The 22,359-nt window shown below is 36.0% G+C and overlaps 1 protein-coding gene and 1 long non-coding RNA gene across 4 annotated transcripts in view; both read right to left on the bottom strand.

Moving 5' to 3' along the window:
• The window catches only part of NFIA (nuclear factor I A), a 406,515-nt gene that overhangs the window by 362,303 nt on the left and 21,853 nt on the right, over window positions 1–22,359 (bottom strand). The gene's annotated exons all lie outside the window — the stretch shown is intronic.
• Window positions 1–22,359, bottom strand: part of LOC111820430 (uncharacterized) — a 30,819-nt gene that overhangs the window by 2,004 nt on the left and 6,456 nt on the right. The window contains exon 2 of the long non-coding RNA XR_002823978.1: window positions 1,437–1,474. This is a non-coding gene — a long non-coding RNA (uncharacterized LOC111820430). The remainder of the gene's footprint in view (window positions 1–1,436; window positions 1,475–22,359) is intronic.

The raw sequence follows: 22,359 nt of genomic DNA, 5'->3' as shown, positions 1-22,359 counted from the left end.
AGTCAGGGGATTGTATGAAGTTACCTCCCTAAAATCTCAAAGTCTACAAATCTTTTTTTATGTATGCAAAATCATCAACTTCCATTCAAGCAGGCCAGTGTCCATTTAAAACAATAACATATGAGGGACTTTTCTTAATCAACATTATTACTTAGGTTGAATATCTTTTATTTCACACATAATAAAGCTTATCATTTTTGACTGGGCTCTTTACCTTCCCTGTAGGCCACATCTCATTATGTCCATTGTTATTCCTCCTCATTACTTTTATTAGGTACTCAGGACAATAATTTATTAGGTACTCAGGACAATTGCATTTTTACGCCATTCAGCCAGAATAAAAAGCACATGAAATAAGATAAACATGACTAAGATCAACAGCTCCACTACTGAAATACTAAGTATCATGTAGTTCCACCGAAATCACTGCATTCAGTTCAAGTCAACAAGCATCAGAGCCTAGTACGTACCTAACACTGGGCTGGGTGCTAGGGAATCAAAGAAGACTTGCAAAACTCTTTTGAGGAGCTCCCAGTCTACTGAGGAACCAAAAACCTGTTTTACAATAGATACATGCTGGGCATATAAAGGATATGCATCAATATCCAACCTGTTTTCAAAGTTTCCCACAAACTAGAAGGAGTAAGGTTTTAATGAATGATCACTGGACTTATGATTTAAACCAAAGGAAAATAAATGCAAACTTGTTAACCTTTATATTTTTAACCTTTTCAAATTTTTAAGGACACTTTTTTAAAATGACCACTTCCTACTTAATGTCAGTCTCTTTTCCGTTTTTTAGGGTGGTCATACCTATTCTTTCTCAAGATCTAAGCATATCAAGAGAATGTAGAAAATACTGAGGACTTAAATGTTAGCCATTTTACGAGGCCATCTACCATGTCTTCTGAACAAGACTGAATTAGCATAGTCCAGATGATGGTTGAGTTATATGAATTTATGGTTGCTTGGGAGACCCTTCCCAAAGAGGTTAGTTAATACAATCTGGAGGAAGTTCTCTACACTACGTACTTTTTAACTTGTTTAGATAATGGGTTCCTTTAAGAATTTGATAATAGTTGTAACCCTCTTCCCAGAAAAAAATCATAGGTAAGCTAAATTTTTAATGTATTTTCAGAAACTAATACACAGACCACAAGTTAACCTAAATCCTGTTCACCCTGTTTATTATTCTTATGAACAGCTGGAAGGATGACATACTAACAATTAGTTGATGAATCAGGCAAGGAGATATGAAACTAGGTGATCTTTTAACACTCATATTTGATTCTAGACTTCTAGGATTCAAAAAGCACTCCATAGGTTGAAAGGTGAATTGCTATCAACAAGAGGATCTTGTTGTTTTTGTTTTTCAACAAAATCAACTAAGTACAAGATGGCAGAAACCATATTGCCAACGGTGGCTGTAAACATACCTGCATGTGGAAAGAACTCCATCAAATCTGTGATGCTCCTGAAGTAGAAATGAGATCAAGGAGATATGTTAAAGGGAGACAGATTTCAGCTAAATAAAAGAGAGCATTTTTAAACAATCTGCATTATTGAGATAGACTGGGATGCCTTGTGAGGAAGTGGGCTCTACTTGAACCTGAAAGGCAGTTTAGTGTAGTGGAACTAGGTTCTGATTTCAGTTTTGCCTCAAGCGAGACACATGAGCTGGGGCAAGTTACATTATGCTTATATAACTTAGTGTCCTCATCTGTAAAATGGAGGTTATAAAACCTACACTCGTAAGTCAAATGAGATGGAGATAAAGCGATAAACTCAAGATGAGTTCCTGCCAACCTGCATCTCCACTCCCCCTCATGCCCTCACTTTTTTCTTGAAGTGCTGAAGCAGAGGCTACTGGGGATATCACACAGGAAGTTTACAGAGGAAGGCAGTTAGACAAGATGACATCTAATGTCCTTATAAGTCTAGGGTTTGATTAGCGAAACTATTCTTCAGTGGTATCTCTTCTACATTATGTGTAGGAAGTAGAAACTAACATCTCCCTTCTATGAGCAGCCACCTAAAATCAGAATGAATGCTCTTATTTTTCTTCTTAGGTATATGGTTGCTAGCTCATTCCACTTTATTTCAAAGAATTTTCCATAAGCTCTTAAATGTTTCCATATGACACCATCTTCTGCAGGTAACCTGAGTTCATGCCATTCCCCAAACACGAGTCCCTATAAAATGTTCCAGGATCTCTTTGTGTGCTCTGAATAGAATTTGTTAGGCTGCCAAATCATTTGGTCTTCTCCAGATAGCCCCGTTGTTCCTAACTTGGTTATCAAATTCTTTTATCAGCACATTTTAATCAAAGCCTTTCAAAACAGTCTGAGGGTTAGGAAATACCATAAGGTCAACATGAAAAAGGCAAGAGGGCAAAATATAACTACCAATCGGGACAAAAGAAAGGGCTTTTCTGACTTTGCTTTGGAATATAACAGCGGAAGCAACTGTCATCTTAGGAGGGGAAAGAAAAAAAAACGCCAGCTCGAATGACACATGTGAATAAATTATTGGTCGTTCATAAACAACAACAAAAAAGGAGGTATTCTAGTTTTATTTCTAACCAATGAGTCTACACAAGATCTTTAGTTAGAATAGTTTAAAAAGAGCGAATCTCTCTTTTTGTAAAGACACCTCATGCAGAGATCAGACCCTACCACTAAAATTTTTAAAAATAAAATGGAAAATTAAAAAAGGGAGAAGAGTCCTAGGCTCCGCACCTCCTAAGGCAGCACAGATTCTCTCCTCTATCGTTGAGAAGCCGAGATGTGGGCGCAATCCAGCGTCACAGCTGCTTTGGAAGCTGCCGGGCTCTCCTGTCATTTCAGAAGACTTGCAGCACACAGACACCTTTGAACATGGCCACCTGGATTCCCTTCTCTTATGGAGGGAGGCCAGGTTACAGTGGTTCCATCCACCACCACTGCTTGAAACTACGAAGGAAGGCTTCCACACAAAGTGCCTACCACCCGACATGCAGGCTGATTTTTCAATCCGGGCAACAATTTAAACGGAAAAAAGCTGGGCAGCCTCCTTCCCCCCAACTTCAGCTTTATTAATAAAGGCAACCATTGTTTCTTTCATTATTATTTTCTTTGAACCATGACAAAAAACACTTTTCAATGAATAACAACAGTGGGAAGATATTCAAAGAATTTTACATTGATAAAACGAGAAATTTGAAACTAGAAAAAGCTTTGTTGATAATTTGTTCTGAACCTCTCACTGTTCAGATACCTGGAATGCCTGCTCCTTGACCTGTCAAGATATAAAATCCTTATGAAGGATTCATAATACAAACTTTCCTGTCTACTCTAGGCAGAATGAAGCCTTCCTGCCTTTGTCAGCCCATATCACCTATACAACACTCAATACATTGTTTAATTTTGTGTCTGTCTCCATTGCAAGACCTTGAGCCTCTTGAGATTAGAACCGAGTCTTATTCATCTACGGATCCACAAAGCCTACCATAATGGTTGGCCCACAGAAATTTCTCACAGAAGCCTTAACAAATGGTTGCTTAATTGACTTGGATCAAAGGACACTGAAGGTCAAGACACTAAATGACTGGCCCATGATCAGACTGCTAGAACAAGACTCAGGTCTTCTAAACCTCCTGCATTACTCTCTCTACTCTTCCACACTGACACCCCTACACAAAAAACAGATGATTGAAATGGCTTATTATTTTATTGTCTTTCAAAACCCAATTGTTCTTCAATACTGAAGCAACTCTTCCTCCAATGGGGCACACAGAGTAAAGAAAAAGGAATCTATTTGCCTAGTAGTAAATAATCTGATAAAAAGCTGGTAAAACAAAAATGTTTTACACATGTAAATCTGCCCTTGCACCCAATTTCAATTCTCTTATTTTCCTGATCTATATTCCTGCTCTCCAGATGGACCATCAGCTTTATACCAATCCCAGCAACAGCCTGTGTATTGTTTTTTTAAACAAAGATGATGGATTAAATATCATATGCAATGTGAGGAAAGAGGTTAGGGCTAATATTCCTGTTCTGAGATATACTGTAAACCAAGTCCATGTAGCTTCCCCCACCCCATGAATTCATATAAATAAAGATTTTATTTTATTTTTCAGAGTCATAAGAGGAAGCATTCATTCATCTAGAATATGGAGCCTTTCCATTGCTCCAGATTTATTCTTGTTCTAAGGCATCGTTACCTTCCAAATCATAGACTTATGTCATTTCAGTGAAACACTCATTCACCCATCACATTGCCCAGATCCAACAGTCACGCTTTTGTTTTAAAACGATGCCAAAATGAGCAAACTTAAAATTCTTTCACCTATATTTGAGTACTCTGAAAAAATGTCTTTAATCATTTCAAATAAATTAAAACAAACCAAAAAAAAAAAAAAAAAAACGCCCTGCATTTCTATATAAAAAATGCAAATCAAAGAAATCACAGCAGAGGTCTTTTTTTGTTCTCTGCATTGTTACAAGAAGCTGCCTACAAAGCAGTTGACAACAGGGTAGACTGTGTATCAAAACCAACCCCACTGAGTAGGTTTCCTGCCATGACTATGGATTCTGTCCTGAAAATTTATATGTCTTCTCCATTAGGAAAATGATTTAAGGAAAGGAAAACACACACACACATCTAGAAGCAGGATGGAAGAACTGTGCAAAATGCAAAGATAATTCCATAAAGGGATTCTGATGATACAGTATAATTTAATTAGATTATCATCAACAGAAGAATTCTGATTAGGGTCTAAGAGTCCCATGAGGAATATCTCTAGTAAAGAAACCGAAGGTGGAATTCTCCACTTCCTCCTGGCTACAAGGCTGTGTGTGCTAAGTAGAGAAGAGGAGTCCATCTGGAACAGTCACAAATGCACAGTCTAATCTCAGACACAGTGCAGGCATTGGTTTCTTGACTGAAAGTTCTATGACTCTGCCATTTCTACCAACCAGTCAGGTTCAAACTTTTAAGGCTGGAATTTGGCCCTCCTCATTGCACCATGAAGAGAAAATATTTAAAGAAAGGTATTTTGCAATTCCTATGTTTGGAATGAGCGATAAAATCTGTAGCGCTACCAAGACTTTCTAGACGCCAGTTCAAAGACGTCCATTTTATATGTCAGGACAGAATAGCAGGCAGATTGTATGTCTAATGAGACACTCGGCAACCCTGTACAAACGCTGGGATACATGCGAGTTAGTCTAAAACTTTAAAATATGACCTTTATGGCATATTTGACTGCCAAAAGCACAATTAATTCAGTCTTACTGCACCATAACTCTTTCTCGGTTTTATAATGCTGGATTGCCATTTTCTCTTGTATGTTTGCACATGTGGGCATAGGAGTAGACTAACAGGCATACACAAGCATCCAGAAGAATAAAAAGAAGCTATAATACAGAATGTTTCTACCAGCAACGTAAAACAAAACAAAACAAAAATAGCCACAAATATATCATGGGTAAACATGAGGACACATTAATAAATTTAACTTTTAAAAATGGGAAAATCTCCTTCACAATCACAGCATATACATTTTATCCAGGCCCCTGAAGCTAAAATGTGGTTAAGTGAAACCCAAAGTCCCGTACAGCTATCACATTCTGTGATTCTTTCAGTCTATTTTTATTTATTTGTTCACTTGAATTTTTCCTTGTTAGGGAAGGTAGCTCCAGCCTCCCTTTAGAATGTCTTTCCACCTACACATCTTCCCACTGCAGAAACATAAGTTGGGCAGAATGCACAGTTATGTAACTTTAGGATCAAAAGAAAATGGAGAGAAAAGCTCCACCCCAGTTCCTCATGCTGTCATCACCAAGGTCCAGCTAGTAAACATCTCATTTTACCAAAATATTAGAAGCTACACTAAAACGTTTCCCAACAGTTTAAAAAGTCTCTTTTCTTTGGATTTATGAAAAACAATCACACCATTGAAAGGTACCTGAATGATGGTTATCTACTGCTATAATTTCATTCACCATGCTATTTAAGGACAGCAGAAAGGTTCTTCTATTGTACACATCTATGTCTGGTGTGCAAATTCTTTGTCTCATAACGCGAACTCTACTTGTGCTGAGTGTATAGTCACCATTTCCTGCTAATGAGGTAAAAACTGATTCCAGATGAGCAGAAAAATGTCTTCATTTTCACTGGAAATTACTTTCAGGGAAAAAAAATGTAAGAAATCTTTTTAAAAATCTATAACTCTGCTGATTAATTTTTGATTTGTTTATATATTTTACTCTCCAGAATTTTTTTCTTGAGGGGGATCAGTTTGTGAAAATATCGTATACTACTACGTTCTGAGCATAACGTTGCTGAATTCTATCCAGAATCCAAAGATAATTTATATGTTTTCTTGCCCAAAAGAGGATTTTTTTTTTTAAAGAGCAATAAAACACAGTATAGAGTGTCACCTATGACAAGAGTTCAAAAAGTGCTGGGAAAAGCAGAGTTAAAGACGATCACTTAATCAACCTTAACTCACACTAGAATATTTAGCTATTGCATCATTTGCAGTACACAAGTCACACACTGTCCTCAGTCCACTCCATTGAGTAACAGACAATGCAATGCTTTAAATTTGATTTCCTAATGTCCTGGGGGTCAATTTAAACCCTTATAATTTGTTAATATATTTACTGTAAGTTTATTCAAGATTTTTAAAACTGTCCCTGGTATTGTGGCTAATTGATACTATTAATAAAAATATATTACAAGGCACTAATTAGATATCATGAAGTGCAAAGCATGGCCATGTTCAAATTTTAAATCTGATCCGGGAAGTTGCAAACTTAAAAGCATTTAATGCCCTAGCACTTTCTTTGACTACTTTGCAAAGTTTTCATTTTTCTTAAATGTGGGACCAGCTAAAGTGTTTAAAAAGCAGTTTGTGTAACAGCCACTTTTCAGGTTGAAACGGACTTAACTGCAATTTGGTAATAATGTCAAAAACCCAAACGACAGAGGGCCTAGTATATGTTATCTCGATCCACTTTAAAGACGTTTTCAATAATGTCCTTTGAGATGGGACCAGAAATTACCTTATTGCTTTCCCAAAGGCTTCTCTTACAAGCTTATAACCCAGCTCCAGGTTACTGAAAATTGTCACTGACATGGGAGGCATGAAATAAGTGGACATGAAAATAACACCATTAAAAACTAACAGACTGCCTGGAATGCCCAACCCTGTATAGCAACAAACTTTGATTTTGATTCTAACAATATTTCCAAACAATCCTTAAATCTGGCAGACAGAAAGAATACTAATCACCTAGATAAATGTGTTTCTTCCACATTCTGGATTGGCGCCATAAGAATACATCAAGTTTAGTAAGCTTATGTGAGTGGAGCACTGTCCCACTTGGCAATACTTATTGAATTTCATATTATTTTATTAGAATGTTGGTACAGACACGATGTAAAACTCTACAATTAAGTTAATTCAATCCTGACATCTCACATAATTACAACTATTACAGAGCCCAAACCAAACTTATGGCAAAGTACATACTACATGATTTAGACCAAAGAAATCTGGTTTGGCCTATACGAACCATAATCTTAAAGTAGAAGGAAAAATCCCTTTTCCTCTGCCTTGAGGATCCAAATATGTGATCCACATAGATCAGGTTCCCTCTGAGATGTGAGTACAGTCTATGTGTAGGGGATGAACTATAACAACCGTCTGAATGTACAGATGTTTTCCTTCGGAAGCTTATTTTGCAAACAATATCAAAGTTAGTTGGCAAGTTCACAGATAAGCAGAGGCAAAGCTGTTAAAATTCAAGAACAGTAAACACAAACATCTATTCACCAGGTATAGACCTGTTACATGACTACTAATTTTTCTTTGACAATGTACATACTCTTATAATATAAATTTCTTCCCCAACAATGAGGCAAGCAAGCATTTTAATGAATATACATTTCTACAAGAAAGATTTTCAGTCATGATAAATAGCTCAAACCTTGAAATCTAAAGATGGAATTTTTTTTAAACTTTTTAGAGTTTCTTTGGACTGAGTAGACGCAAGAAATTTAGCAAGAAATATCACAAGAGTTATTTCAGCCATACAAATTATTTAATGAGCGCCCATGCGATCTATGCCAAATAAGAATGAAGAACACAGCGCAATGCCAACTGCTCTGATTAATGCAGCCTTAGCTTACATTTCCATACAGTTTCTCTTAATTAAAGACAAACAGAAATTTCCTCTCACTAAACACTTTTAGGTTCAAGTTTACTTTCTAGCGCTATTTCTAAAAGTGTGTATCATTTGTTTTGCTGAGTAACTGAATTACCTCATATGATAAAGTCATTACTTATGTGGACCTGCTAACAAAGGAAGAACCCTTGGCACAGGAACAGACTACAGAGTTTACTAGTGGTGTGGACTTTGGGAATTGGGTAAGCAAGATTTTGTAAGTGTCACTGGGGGAAAAAACACCTAAATAAAAGCTGAAATTGCCAAATTATGCACACACATATGTAAGATTTCATGGGAAAAGGTTACCTAATAAAAAGGGTTTGCATACATTATTTCTTTCAACTGGAGATCATAATACTTTATTTGAAAATTAAACTGAATAATGTCCTGCTTGTACTCCAGGAGGAAAAGACACAGTATCTTTCATGCTCTGTACGTCTTTTCAAACAATACTGAAATTTCTTCTAGATCAAAGTGATGTTCCTTTCCTCTGTATGCCTGTAGCAATTATTTCCTCTAATACTTTTTGGCATTTACCATCTGGTGCTTTACATCTTATGGGAGTACAACAGCATAATGACTCTGAAGTTAGATGGACCTGCGTTCAAATCCCTTCACCACAACTGACTAGCTGTGTGGCCTTGTGGCAAGCTGCTTTTCCTCCCTGGAAGAACTTACTTGATCTCTCTTTAGGCCACACTCCCGTAAGGCACTGCTGTTCAGCCACAGTGGCCTTCCTCTAGTCCTGGGAGACAAGACAGGCAGCAAGCAAACACACACACAGACACACACACAGACACACACACAGACACAGACACAGACACACACACACAGACACACACAGACACACACACACACACAAACTATAAGTTTTTTCCACCTCAAGGTCTTTGCACTTGGTTTTCTCTCTACCTGGATGCTCATGGCCTCATTCTTCATCTAAAGTAGGTCCCCTTAGTTACTCTCTATCACCTTGTCTATTTCCTTTAGAGAGTTATCACATTTAGTACATCTTTCACTTCTTATTTGTCTGTTTCTCCCCTCCCATCCCCAGACTGTAAGCTCCATGAATGCAGGGCCTTATCTGCCTTGCTCAATGTTGCATTCCCAGGATCTAGCAACATACTAAAGAGTCCTGGTGGCTCAGTGGCTAAGCACTCGGCTGCTAATCAAAAGGTCAGTGGTTTGAACCCACCCAGCAGCTCCACAGGAGAAAAGACCTGGCGATCTGTTCCCATAAAGATTACAGCCTAGGAAACCCTATGTGGCAGTTCTACTCTGTCATAGGGGGTCACTATGAGTTGAAATCAATTCCACGGCACACAACAACAAGAAGCAACTTCCTGGGTGTGTCCTACTACAAAGGACAGTATATAGTGTCTAGTACATAGTGGGCAGCCAATAATAACTGACTGAGTAAATAAACTATCTAAAATAACAGTGGCGGAAAATTTCCTCAAATCAGATTCCCGAAAGTGATTATTACTGAATTTCCTTCGCTTTCTTCAAAGAGGAGCAGTTTCATAGTTTGCGGCACCAGAAGGTACCTTACGGACTGCTGTCTACTTTCATCACAAGATTATAAGTAATTTGAGCATAGATACCATGTCATATGCTTCCATGATTCCCCAACACTAAGCTTAGTGTCTCTGCACACAGTAGGTATTCAGTAAAAATATTTGAGAGCTTTAATATCTAAATGATAAATTGCACTGTCAGACGATGCATTATTAAGCAACCATTTTAGTGAAGAATACACTGACCTATTAAAACATTAAAATTACTTTACCAAATAATATTAAGTAAAAGGAAAACACAAAATTGTATATGTGCTACAGTAAAACCTGTGACAGCCAGAAGTCAACAGGACTGCCTTGTTTCTGCAGGTCTCGCAAGTTTTCTGCCTTTGACAGGATGCAATCACTACTTTTCTATCGCTCTCAAATATTTGAGTTTTCCTTCTCTGACAGATTTCCACCTTCTGGATTTTGCAGGTTTTACTATATATAATTACATTAACATAAAAACTATACTCACCCATGTATCCGGAGTCCTGGTGGTGCAGTGGTTAAGAGCTCGGCTGCTAACCAAAGGTCAGCAGTTCGAATACACCAGCTGTTCCTTGGAAATCCTGTGGGGCAGCTCTACTCTGTCCTATAGGGTCGCTATGAGTTAGAATTGACTCGTTGGCAACAGATTTTACCCATGAATCCTTTTTTTTTCTCCCATTCTTAACATTACTGTAGACTTGACAACAAAGAACTAGGGTAGAGAGAGACTAGTTCCTAAATATAAGACTTTAAAGTTTTAGGAGGAAAAAAAAAATGGTATTAGGGAGACCAAGTGAATCCTGTATCACTAACCTAGTCATTCATCACAAACACGCTTCTCTCTAGGGCTCATTCTTCCATCACTATGCAGGGATTTATATCCATAACCTCCATTAACATTAATGGAAGCTACCCAAGTAATTTCACCAGAAGTCCACTAGAGAATCAGAAGAGAAAAAGCTTTCATATATTAAGTTATAAAGAACTCCTCATGTAACACAAATAGGAGTACCTCTGTTAACTGTCATGACGGGAGCAATCATGCTGAAGAGGGTGAAATAGAACATCAAACTAATTCTGCTGTATTCACAGAAAATACCATTCATAAAGCTACATGGCTCTACTACCTTCCAGCTCCCTCCACCCCCAACAAGAGTCTACCCTTTGACACCCTTCTGTAATTCAGAAAGCAAGCAGTATTTTAGAATATTTGTCATAAAAAAATAAGCATGTTTTAAAATGGAATGTTCTAACAAAATACATTCACACATGCAGGAAATAAGGAATTTACAAGCCAACACAAGGTCATTAATTTTTAATTAGGTTTCACCTAACAATGGAAAACTAAGTCTTCCTTCATCCATTTAACAAAATGCTCATTTAGAATATTCCATGGTTTGAAAGCTTCCAAACAGATGTCTAAAATGAGAATTCAAGACTCAGGAAAATATGAAACTCACTTTACTCTGTTCTCCAGTGATGTGATAAACAAACAGCCTCACCCACTGCAGTCATCACTGATAATTTATTTCCAGAGTCTGATGACTAGATGGCAATTCACTTTGCAGATGAAACATTCTTTATTTGGGTGGGATGCACACAGATACCAAATTAACGAATGTCACTCCCTCAAGATAATAGACCATACAGAAGATACATGCCAGGCAGAACTGCATCAAAAAACCACTTTTCACCTACCAGAAGATGGCTTAACAACCGACAGTTTTTATCAAATTCACAAAACCTCATTCCCGTTAGGCAAAGTTCCAGAGCCAACTGTTTCTTCATTAATGTCAACTAAACTTTCTAATATCCATGCTTTCTGTGTACTTACAGCTACTGAAAGTCCTTAACTGTGCAATTATTTATAGCAACCCTAGCAGTGATAGATAGGTACTGTGAAGTTATTTTGTTAATTAGCTCATGGTTTCAGTTTCGCTGCACGCAGGGGTTCCTCAAATCCATAAGGCGATTCTACTGGTAACTGAAGGATTCTCCTTCTCCAACACTATCCTGAGGTCTCAAATTCAGTACTTGCTTTTCCACCACTGAACCCTGTTATAACCAAGCAGCTCTAGAATGAGAAGACGTCCACATAAGACTCACTCTGCTCAGGAAGTAGAAAGGAGACTAGTAGAGGACAACTAGCAGAGGAAAAGGTAGAAGATGGGAGTAACTCCTCAGATCACCTTGGAAATAAGGCAGAATCTGGCTGCATGGTGAAGGAACAGAAAGAGTGGGGAGAACTGTGGTCTTTACCACCTTTTTAGAGGTTCCAAAGTGTCACACTTTAAAATAGTTAAGGGAATGTAAATGTTAAAACCTACCCTTGAGCCAAACTCTTTATCTATGCCAAGGAATAATATGACAAAGATACCATATGTAGACCTTTTCCTTCTTTGGGGTGAGGGGCAATTGTACATGGTCTTCCAACTTTGTCCAGTTGGACAAACTCTTACAACTTTGTCCATGAAGAAGCTGGTGAGTTTCTCATGAGTAGCCTAGCTCAGTGGTTGGCACAAGTTAAACAATGGGTGCTTCCTGAATGAATGAGGACAAACATCATTACATATACTACACACCGTGTTCTACCTCAACCATATGCTATTTCCAGAACACATTTTATACATTCCCATCTCCATGCTCCATCCCTTCACCTCCCTTGCCAACTCTCAAGGCCCTGCTCTAATGTGTCTCCTTCACAGAAGTCTTTCTCATTTCCCCCACTCAGAATCAATACCATCCCCTCCTGGGCATGTGGGTCCTTTGTATTCTACATATAACATAGAACTCACCATGTTTTACCTCTTCTTCTACCAGTCTATGGAAGGAAAGGGCAGCTTCTCATTCTTCTTTATCATTCTTCTATAATCTTGTACCAGTTTATTTCCATTAAGTGGTTAGTATACATTTGCTGAATGTTTAAATAAATACGTCTAGGTGTTCCTGCTTGGCTTCTAACCCATATGTTGGAGGTTCAACTCTACCCAGAGGCACCTCAGGAAAAAGGCCAGGAAATCTACTTCTGAAAAATCAACCACCAAAAACCCTGCGGAGCACAGTTCTACTCTGACACACATGGCGTGGCCATGAGTCGGAATGCACTCCACAGCAACTGGGATTTTTATTTTTCTTTTACCTACGGCAATGCATTCCAGTTCTCTGTCCGAATACAACACCCATTTTTTTCCTAGTTATAGTCAAATATGCAAAAGGTGATGTTTGAGACCAAATTTTTTCTGATCTCCTGAAGGCCCTCAGATTACATACTATGAACAAGGTAAATATAGAAAAGTGACAAGAAAAGTGATAAAAGTCACCATGCACACCATGTCCAACCTTATCAAAGATAAGCCTTTAAAAGATAAGAAGAAAAGTCCAGGACTTTCTCACAAGTAACTCTGACCTGACCTCAGCTTCCAAAAATGATCAAATATTGACAACTAAACAATTTGGCCATACTCAAAAGAAACAGAAATGTGCTCTCTGAAAATCAACTTTTTTAAAAGGAAGGGGGAAAATAATATGGAATTCACTTTTTCTCAGAAAGAAGAAAGGAAATAATGTTCATTTTTTCCATACACACCCTTCTAAATATATGCAATATTAATCACTATTTTTTTTTAAAAAAGAAGGAAATGCCTTATGTTACACAGTGTTTTTTTAGGTTTTATTTAAATACCATTGAGAATCAGAAAACATTTTTCTCAAATGTGCCCTTGCTGTTTCATGTATTTAGTTTATCATATTACTCAGGGAGTAGGAAACAAATACCAACATGATTTATCATTTTGTGTCAAGACAACTACATAGCTACTATTCTGCTGTCCCTAACTCTATTCTCTTTTTCAAGACTCCCTGCACTTGAGGATTTATCTTGCCAAAACACTGCTTGAAAAATGTCATAACCCTGTTCAACAACCCTACCTGACTTCCTGTTGCCTAAGCCTTTAAACTGACATTCAATGCCCTCCTCACATGAACCCCATTCTAATCAGGTTTGTTGACTTACCTGATCTGGAACAAATCTTGTATATTCCTGCTTCTATGCTTTCACTCGTGCCTCTCGCCTCGCTCTCTAGTCTTCTTTCTACTGATCCACACCACCGCTCCTCACCATCTAATTCCCAAATCACCCTTCAATCCACAATTCAAATTCAGATTTATCCAGGAAGCCTTCTAGACTGTCCCAATCCATCACCAACTCTCTTCTGAATTTCTACAAAATGTGTTCTTATTTGGTATTTACATGTCCCCATGAAAGAACATATGTTTCCTGAAAGCAAGATTGTTTCTTCCAGCAAACCTAACACAACAACTCCCATACAGCTGGCGGTCAATACATATCTGTAAATTAATTATGTCAAAGACAGTAATTTATAAGTCTTACATTATGAGATCAAATTAAAGAACTGATTTAATGTAAGACTATAAAAATTAAATTAAGGTAGGCAATACACTATAAACAAACAAAATGCTCTCAAAAGACATGTAGTTTTAAGTAAAATTTTCATTCTAATCTTGTTCTTGATCTTGTCACATTTTAAGGGCTAATAAAACACAGGAAATCTTTTACTAATTAAGAGGGCTTTTTTAAATTCCCAGTCCAAAATTACTATAAAAATTAACAATAAAAAGAATCCTAATTTCTGTAGGTGATGTTTTATTTCCATATATGCACAATGTAATTAAATATAAGCCCAATGGTAAAAGTGATTGCAAATAAAACAAATGAATGTTAGACCTACGAAGGACAGTGCAGCAGAGTTTTGTAGGTTAGTATGAAAATGTCATTAATCCACTGTATGAAAACATGTCCCTAATCTTAAATGGGTCTTAGAGAAGAAGATAGTTTGAGTCTATTAAATCACCTCCTTGGAAGCTAACTGGGTTTGGGTGGCCATTAAAAAGGAAGTTATCTGACAAAACACGTGAGATATCAAACATGCATAAAATCTTTGTGAAAGCTACCTTTAATATAGCCTTAATCTACAAAGAAAAAAGGCAAACGCAAGACACTGAAAACATCTAAGTGAGTGGAAAGAGACCATACAATTCTTAAAAACTTTAACTGATCATTGAAAAAATATAGGGGAACTTATTGAAGTGCTACACACACACACACACACACACACACACACACACACACACTTTCTTCATCACCTCTATGAAGTCAGGTTTCTCTGCACTACTACATACAAATGATACTGCACCTTGATTTTAATCTCCTGTTATCACTGATTCAGGTGCCAGATTGTAGCGCATTCTTTTTAATTTCAAAATCATACTAAAAATGTAGGGTTCTAAAAATAGAGCAATATGTTCTTAGACAAATAGAAAGCATTTGTGTCTTAAGTGGCACTGCGCAATATACTATACTGCCAATTTTCAGACCATGGTTTAAAAAAAAAAAAAATCTTTCTATTTTGAACAAATAGGATTAAGCTTCTTAGACTATTCTTTGTTGTTTTGACTTCAACAATTTATGCAAATGAGATGTTAATTAGTGTAATTGTAACTTAAATTATGCTTGTGTAAACCTCTCCATTGGTAGAAAAGTGTGGGAATCGACACAACTAGTATTTAAAGTAGCTGTACTAACTCACTTCTGAAAGCCCAGCATAGCAAGATCACTTTCATGTCTTTACAATTTGTTTTTATGAGGTGATAACATTTTTACAAATACCATCATTTTTGGTTTTTTATATTGTAAGTGACAGTCTGACATTTTACAACTGGCTTATTGAAAACAAGAATTGAGCACTCTAGCAGTAACGGACATTAACTGCTGAATAGAGATTCAGATGCTAATGAGGTGAGAGGGGCTCCAGAAAGTTTTGATAAATGCTACACACACTCTAACTAGCTGTGAATGTGGGTTGACAAAGAACATCTACACCAGGGTTCAATAAAATGTAACCCTTTAAATTAATCATACTGGCAGTATTTAATAGAATGCACAACAATCTCCTTTTCTGTTGGCTATAAAGCTGGAGAAATGCAAAGTCTTCACAAATGAATGTTCCCACATTTCCCACTCCACATCACTACTTTCATTTGAACATCTACAGCTGTTTGAAAAGTACTTACTGTAAATAGCAAAGTATAAGCAGATTTCAGAGTCTGACTCTTTTACAACAGGGGATATATTTTTTCTTCATTTTTTTAAGCTCAAATTTAAACAAAAACTCTTAAGTAAAAACACTGAAGATTTGAGTGCCTAGTACAGAACCCACACATAGTAGGTCCTCAATAAATGACAGTTGTTATAGGGAAGATTTGGCAACTTATAAAGGAAAAACTATCTGCTCACACAGGGGAAAAAATGAGAAATTTCAGGAAGTAGAGCAAGTGTGTCTTCAGATCCAGAAACTTAAAGTAGGCCTTTGTTCTTCAGGGGCTGTTGGGAAACTAACGGCTTTTGTGAAGAATTCTTCTTATATAGAAGGGAAGTAATAATGCTCTGTAAATGAAACCAAAGCGAGCCTTATTTTCACAAACGTCTGAGAATGTCTTCTTTTTTTATGCTCATATTCATCAAGCTCTTCTATTGATTGCAAACTTATAGATTTCAACAGACTACAGTTCAAGAGATCACTCGTATATTTCTTAAGCAAATGCCGAACATTAACATGTTATTTCTTCTTAAAGTGACAATCCCTAATATCCTTTTTGGTTTTTGCCAATTTTAATCTTGGCAGGAAGTGGAAATCTGTGCACTCAGCAACACTGCAAACTTGCTGGCTGTCAAAATCATGCCTCAGCCAATGTCTGAGTGGTATTCTTGTCATTTCACTGTGGCAAGAAACTTATCAGTCTGACATATAAAGCCTCTAAAAGTAGTGAGTTATGCCAAAATGTAGATACACTTACCCAGTACCTAAATCTCGTTTTTATAAGCTTAAGAATTATTATAACTTCCCCTAATTATACATCCAGATTGTAGTCGTAACTCCTAGGGTACTTAAAAATAATCAAAAGAATAATTGCGACTCAAAGAGCTTTAAAAGACGCTTGAATTTTATAAAGTGTATACTTGTCTATATTAATAGATGTGTGTATATGTATGTACACATTTTTTAAATATATTTGCCTGTGGTTATTGTGTATTTTTTCAAAAATCATTTTCTCCCAAATAGTCTCCTTGTGAAGAACTAAACACTTCCAAGCCAACTAATCACTTTTCAATAGACTGCATAAAAATGGTATCTTCACCCTTCAGGTTACTCTTTGACTTTTTCAGAATAAAAACTCTCACTTTAAAAAAAAAAAAAAAGTGAGCAAGCAGAGAAATGTGTGCTATGGTTCAGAAATGGCCATTTAGCCAAACTGCATACCTGTGCTGCGTCAGCGCCAGGCAGTTATCTCATTCCACTAGTCTAATGGATGGCAATTGAATTTAATTAACAAAACTCCTTTGACTTCGTTTCATACTGTGCTGAATGTAATGGAATCCTTCTCTTTCCCCTTTGCTCTCTCTCTCTCTTTCTCTTTCTCTCTTTCTAACACACTCTCTCCCGCATTTAACTAAAGGATGTCCTTAACTGCCATCTACTTTAAGAGTATTAAAAGCTATACATTATACTTAAAAGATATAATACAGTCATCCCCTTCCCCATGACTTAAATTTAGTTACTGAATTATACAACATAAAATAATTAAAAAGATACTTTGATAGTGATACACAGTATAGATTCAATTACCACAATGTCTCCATTAAAGGCACTTTTATAGTATGAATAAAATGCAAAGCCTCTTTATGGATCAATATCAGAACATAATTCTATTCTTCTTCCTAAAAAAAGGAAGTTAACCATTATAAATCATCTTCACATGAAAATGGTAAAAAGGGATTCCTTTAAAAGTGTTCTGTTAACATCAATATGTTCAGAATGTTACTTTCTCTATTACATTCATTTTTAAACTACATATCTAAATTCTAGCAATACTTGATAAAAGTGGTAAACAGAAAACTTGTTTACTGTTCTTTTTTCATATTTATTTAAATACCTGACACTAAATTCAGAGAGACATTTCAACTAATTAAATAATCTTTTCTAAATAAAATCGAGAGCACACGAAAAAAAAAAAAAAAATTGCTCCTAAGGGATTCTGAGTAAATCTTACTCCTCTGCCTAACTTTTGCCTGGCTGGGCACTCTGAGACAAGTTCCTATGATTGATTATCGTAGTATCTCTGAATCTTTGACTTTGAACCATAACCTTTTTCGCGAACAATGACAGTTGGGACCTACTATTTGCCATCTGTAGAGATGGAGGGGGGAAAAGGACTTCGGGTACATTAATCAACCAATTAAGAACAGACTTAAACAAAACACTAAAGCATAATAAACCCCTGACTGCTTAATAGCTTTCTACTTTTAATAGTTGTCTTCCTGCAGTCAGCTCACAAGATTAGGAGTAATCAATTCAAGTCTTAACGAAAATTACATGAGAAAAGGAAAAAAAAGTAAACCCATCCAAATTAGGCATTTTAGATAGTGAAAAATGATACCTATGGATTCTACAGTTCAAATATAAACCTCAGAGACTGATCTACATACCATAGTTATCAAAGAATTTCAAGTCAATACAAAATAGGGTACTTCTCTTCACCAAAATACCTAAAATAATTAGTACTGCAAATGAGCCCCTTATTTTGCAATTTTAGATAACTACAGTCTTAAAAAGCACCATTCACCCAACAATTAATGTGTACTAAGGCACCTGACATGAAGTAATCTGCCAGGAGAATTTGAGGTTTCAATTATTGGTGACATAGACCAAACCTAGTAAGAAAAACAGGGGAAGAATTAACCAAAGTTGTTAAAGCCTTGCCCTTTCTCTGATTAAAATATGACTAGTGAATATTTAAATATAGTAGGATATTAGCTCGGTTCCATTCGTAAGTGAAAAATAAATAGGAAACCAAGGAAAAAAGTCAAGGATGACAACCATCACAGTTCAATTCAGTACCTGGCCAGCACAGTGAGAAAGGTAAGGACAATAAAGCCCTAAGAATTGGAATAGTATAAATGAAAATGGCATTGTTTGTATTTGGTGTAATTATCTATACAGTAAATGCAAAATAATTTATAGGCAAATTATTGACTGTAAATATGACTGGATATCAGATCACAATACAAAAATTAACTACGTTTCTATACTAGAAATATACAGTTAGAAAATATACTTTAAAAACAATTTACATAAGCAGCTTCACAAAGTGTTTAAGAGCTGAATGAAAAATAATTCAATTTATTGAAATATAAACTCTAAAAAAAAATGGAGAGACATACCATGTTCATAGATAGTATGATAGATTTGATAGTAAATTCCTTCCAAAATTATCTATATCGATTTAGTACACTTACAAATAAAATCCCAACAGGACTTTTCATGAAAAGTGACAAGTTGATTCTAAAAAATATATGGAATAGAAAAGAACCAAAAATAATTCAAAACACTCCTAAAAAAAAAAAAAAAGAGAGAGAGAGAGATGGGGAAAATTTGCCTTATAAGATATCAAAACTCACCATAATGGCTTAGTAACTGAAATAATATTAATACAGGATTGACAAATGATCAGTGGAACAGAATAAAGAATCCAGAAACAGACCCACACAAATATGTAAACTTGATGACAGAGGTGGCGCTGAAGATCATTTTGGGGAAAAGAGAACCTATTCAACAAATGATGCAGTGACAACTGTTCATATAGAAAAAAATGGAACTGGATCCCTACCCACATCACATACATGAAAAAACCCAAATGGAATACAAACGTAAATATGGGATGAACACTTTAAAGATATATAAAAATATGTAAGACAGAATATATCTAAGCTTGAAGTAGAAAAGTTCATCTTAAACAAGACACAAAAGCACTAGCTATAAAACAAAGGATTAATAAATTTTACTATATTAAAATTAAGAATTTTTGTCCATCAAAAGATACACTATAAAGAAAGTGAAAAGGCAATCCACAAACTACAAAAAGATGCAAACACAAAATGAGCAAAGGATTAGAATCCAGGTTACATAAAGAGCTCCTACAAATCAATAACAAAAAGACAAGCAACCACATAGGAAAAAAGAAAAATGAGTAAAAGACACAAACATGTATTTCACAGAAAAGGAAATATAATGACTCATAAATAAATGAAAAGATATTCAATCTCATTAATAATCAAATCAGAATTGCACATTAAGACCATAATGAAATAACATTTTATAGCCACTAGATTGGCAAAAAGTAAAAATTTTGGCAATGGCAAGTGTTGGAGAGAATGTAGACTAATAGAACCATTCGTATACTGCTACTGATAGTGTAAATGGGTACTACTTGGTAAAATAAAATAACACTATCTTTTTGAAATAATCTACCATTTAAATGCCCTATAATTCAGCAATTCCACACCTAGATACATATCCAAAACAAACTCTTACACCCCTGGTATCATAGACACATTACAGTTCATAAGCACCATTCGCTAATAGCAAAAACTAGAAACATCACATAGATCTATCACACAGTGAAATATTATACAACAAAAAACAAGAATAAATTATAGTATATGCAGCAACATTAGGGGAAAAAAGCAATTCCCAGAACTATATATGTGTATGTGCGTGCATGTGTGTGCGTACACATATACATAAAATATATCATTTTTACAAAACTTAAAAACAAGCAAACTAAGCCATGTACTAAGTACACATATATGTGATGAAACTTTTTTTGTGTAGGAGCATAATGTTAAACGCAACAGTAAGGATAATGAGGAGAATCAGTGTGACTGGAGGAGAGAGGAACACACAAGTAAATGCAGGGTATTAGTTATGTTCTCATTCTTGGACAGGGTAGCAGGCTCAGTGGTGTTCACTTCATTACATGTGTTGAAATGGACCCTCTGACAACTAACAACAACAAATCCTAAAAAGGTGTTCTACTTCAAAATGTCTTCCCAGGTATGCTGACTTCAAAAATGAAAATAGCACTGTCTGTCCACCCACACTTCGCCAGAATGAAGGCGATCATCTTCTCTCAGATACAAAAATATGATCAGAGAATTAAATAATAATTAAATGAGTTAGAATTTCATTGATAAGCATTATAGCCGATGATATAAAGTTACTCTCTACAGTCATGATCTCTCTACTAAATGACCATCTAAACATTTACTTCTCACAACCTGAGCTGTGTTTGACCAGTCACACCAAACAAACAGAATGCTACAATAAAGCCATGAAGTCACTGCTAAATGAATTCATCAACAAAACTATAAATTTAGAAAAGAATGAATTTTACCCAAAATGATACAATTTCACCAACAAAATAGCTTGTTTGGAGATCAATAATAGTTTAAGGAATAAAAAATCAGAGTGCTTCCTAATTCAGGTTAAACCTAATTTCTGAGTATAATTTTAAGAAAGGAAAAACAGAGCCATTAATGTCTTCAATAGCTGACCAGTTTAATGTCATTTAAATATAATTTTTTAGTTACTGTATGAAAATCTACATCTAAACCAATATCTCTCCTTCTCAGGTTCTGATTACCTTATAAGCAGACCTGGATCTTACCTTGCAAAAAGAATCACTGAATTGCAAGAAGATACAGTAGAAAATTTAAATGATCCCAGGTCTCATTAATTTAAACATTCACAATAATAAGATGTCCCAATCCTATGAAGCACACCAGGAAAATCCCATTCCTTGTACTTTGCCATGCTCAGGCTGGTACACTATCCTCTTTGCAGCTGTGAGATCCAATTAGAATGTAGGTGAAAAAAATTCCATTCCATTTTTCATTGCCCACTGCAGTATTTTTGGTTATTGCTCACCAAAGAATATGGCCAGAATTTGGTTCCTTTTAGCATTCTATGAAAGCACAAAAGAAGACTTTTCTCAGTCTCCTTAAAACAAATTGGTTTTCATATGATTTTCTGAGTTCCTGTTTATTGTTTCCAAGGTTTCAGTAAAAAAAGAAATGTATATTCTGTCAAAAATCCTTTTATTATTCTTTGCTGAAACCAGTAGGCGCTTTTAGATACGAAAATGGGCCAGGCGGAAACACTTGATGGGAAAGTCTGCAGTGGAATGGTTTTGATAATGAACATGCCTAGAGAAATAAAATCATGAATGCTGTATGTGCTGGGGGGAAGAAAGTCTTATCTTCAGTTGGGTCCTGTTTCCCTTAGAGAGGCTTACGTTACCTACAATCAATAGGTCTCCAATTAAACAAAGAAGATTTACAAATGCTGGTATATTCTGGAGCTAATGAAATTGGTCTAACAGTTTTAATGAGAGTAGAGTATTGGATAGGAGAAGGAACTTATGAGTTCACCATATGCAATTCGGCCCAACACCTTAATCCTCATCTATAACTTTTTTACTACTACTGCCTTTCGCCTCTCCCAACTTAGGGTAAGTAACCACGCCAAAATATACCCTGTTAAGTGGGGGCACACGTACAATCCTACAAATGCTCACTAGAGATAAGGATATGACTGACAGGCCCTTTCCCTACAGAGTAAGACAGTACGTGATTCAAAACCAATACAAAATGTGAGCGTCCACACTGAAGGCTC

The sequence above is a fragment of the Trichechus manatus genome, unplaced genomic scaffold, assembly GCF_000243295.1.
Source record: "Trichechus manatus latirostris isolate Lorelei unplaced genomic scaffold, TriManLat1.0 scaffold00003, whole genome shotgun sequence".
Taxonomy (NCBI): Eukaryota; Metazoa; Chordata; class Mammalia; order Sirenia; family Trichechidae; genus Trichechus; species Trichechus manatus.
The sequence above is the reverse complement of the archived record's forward strand: the minus strand, read 5'-3'. Positions and strand labels throughout refer to the sequence as shown.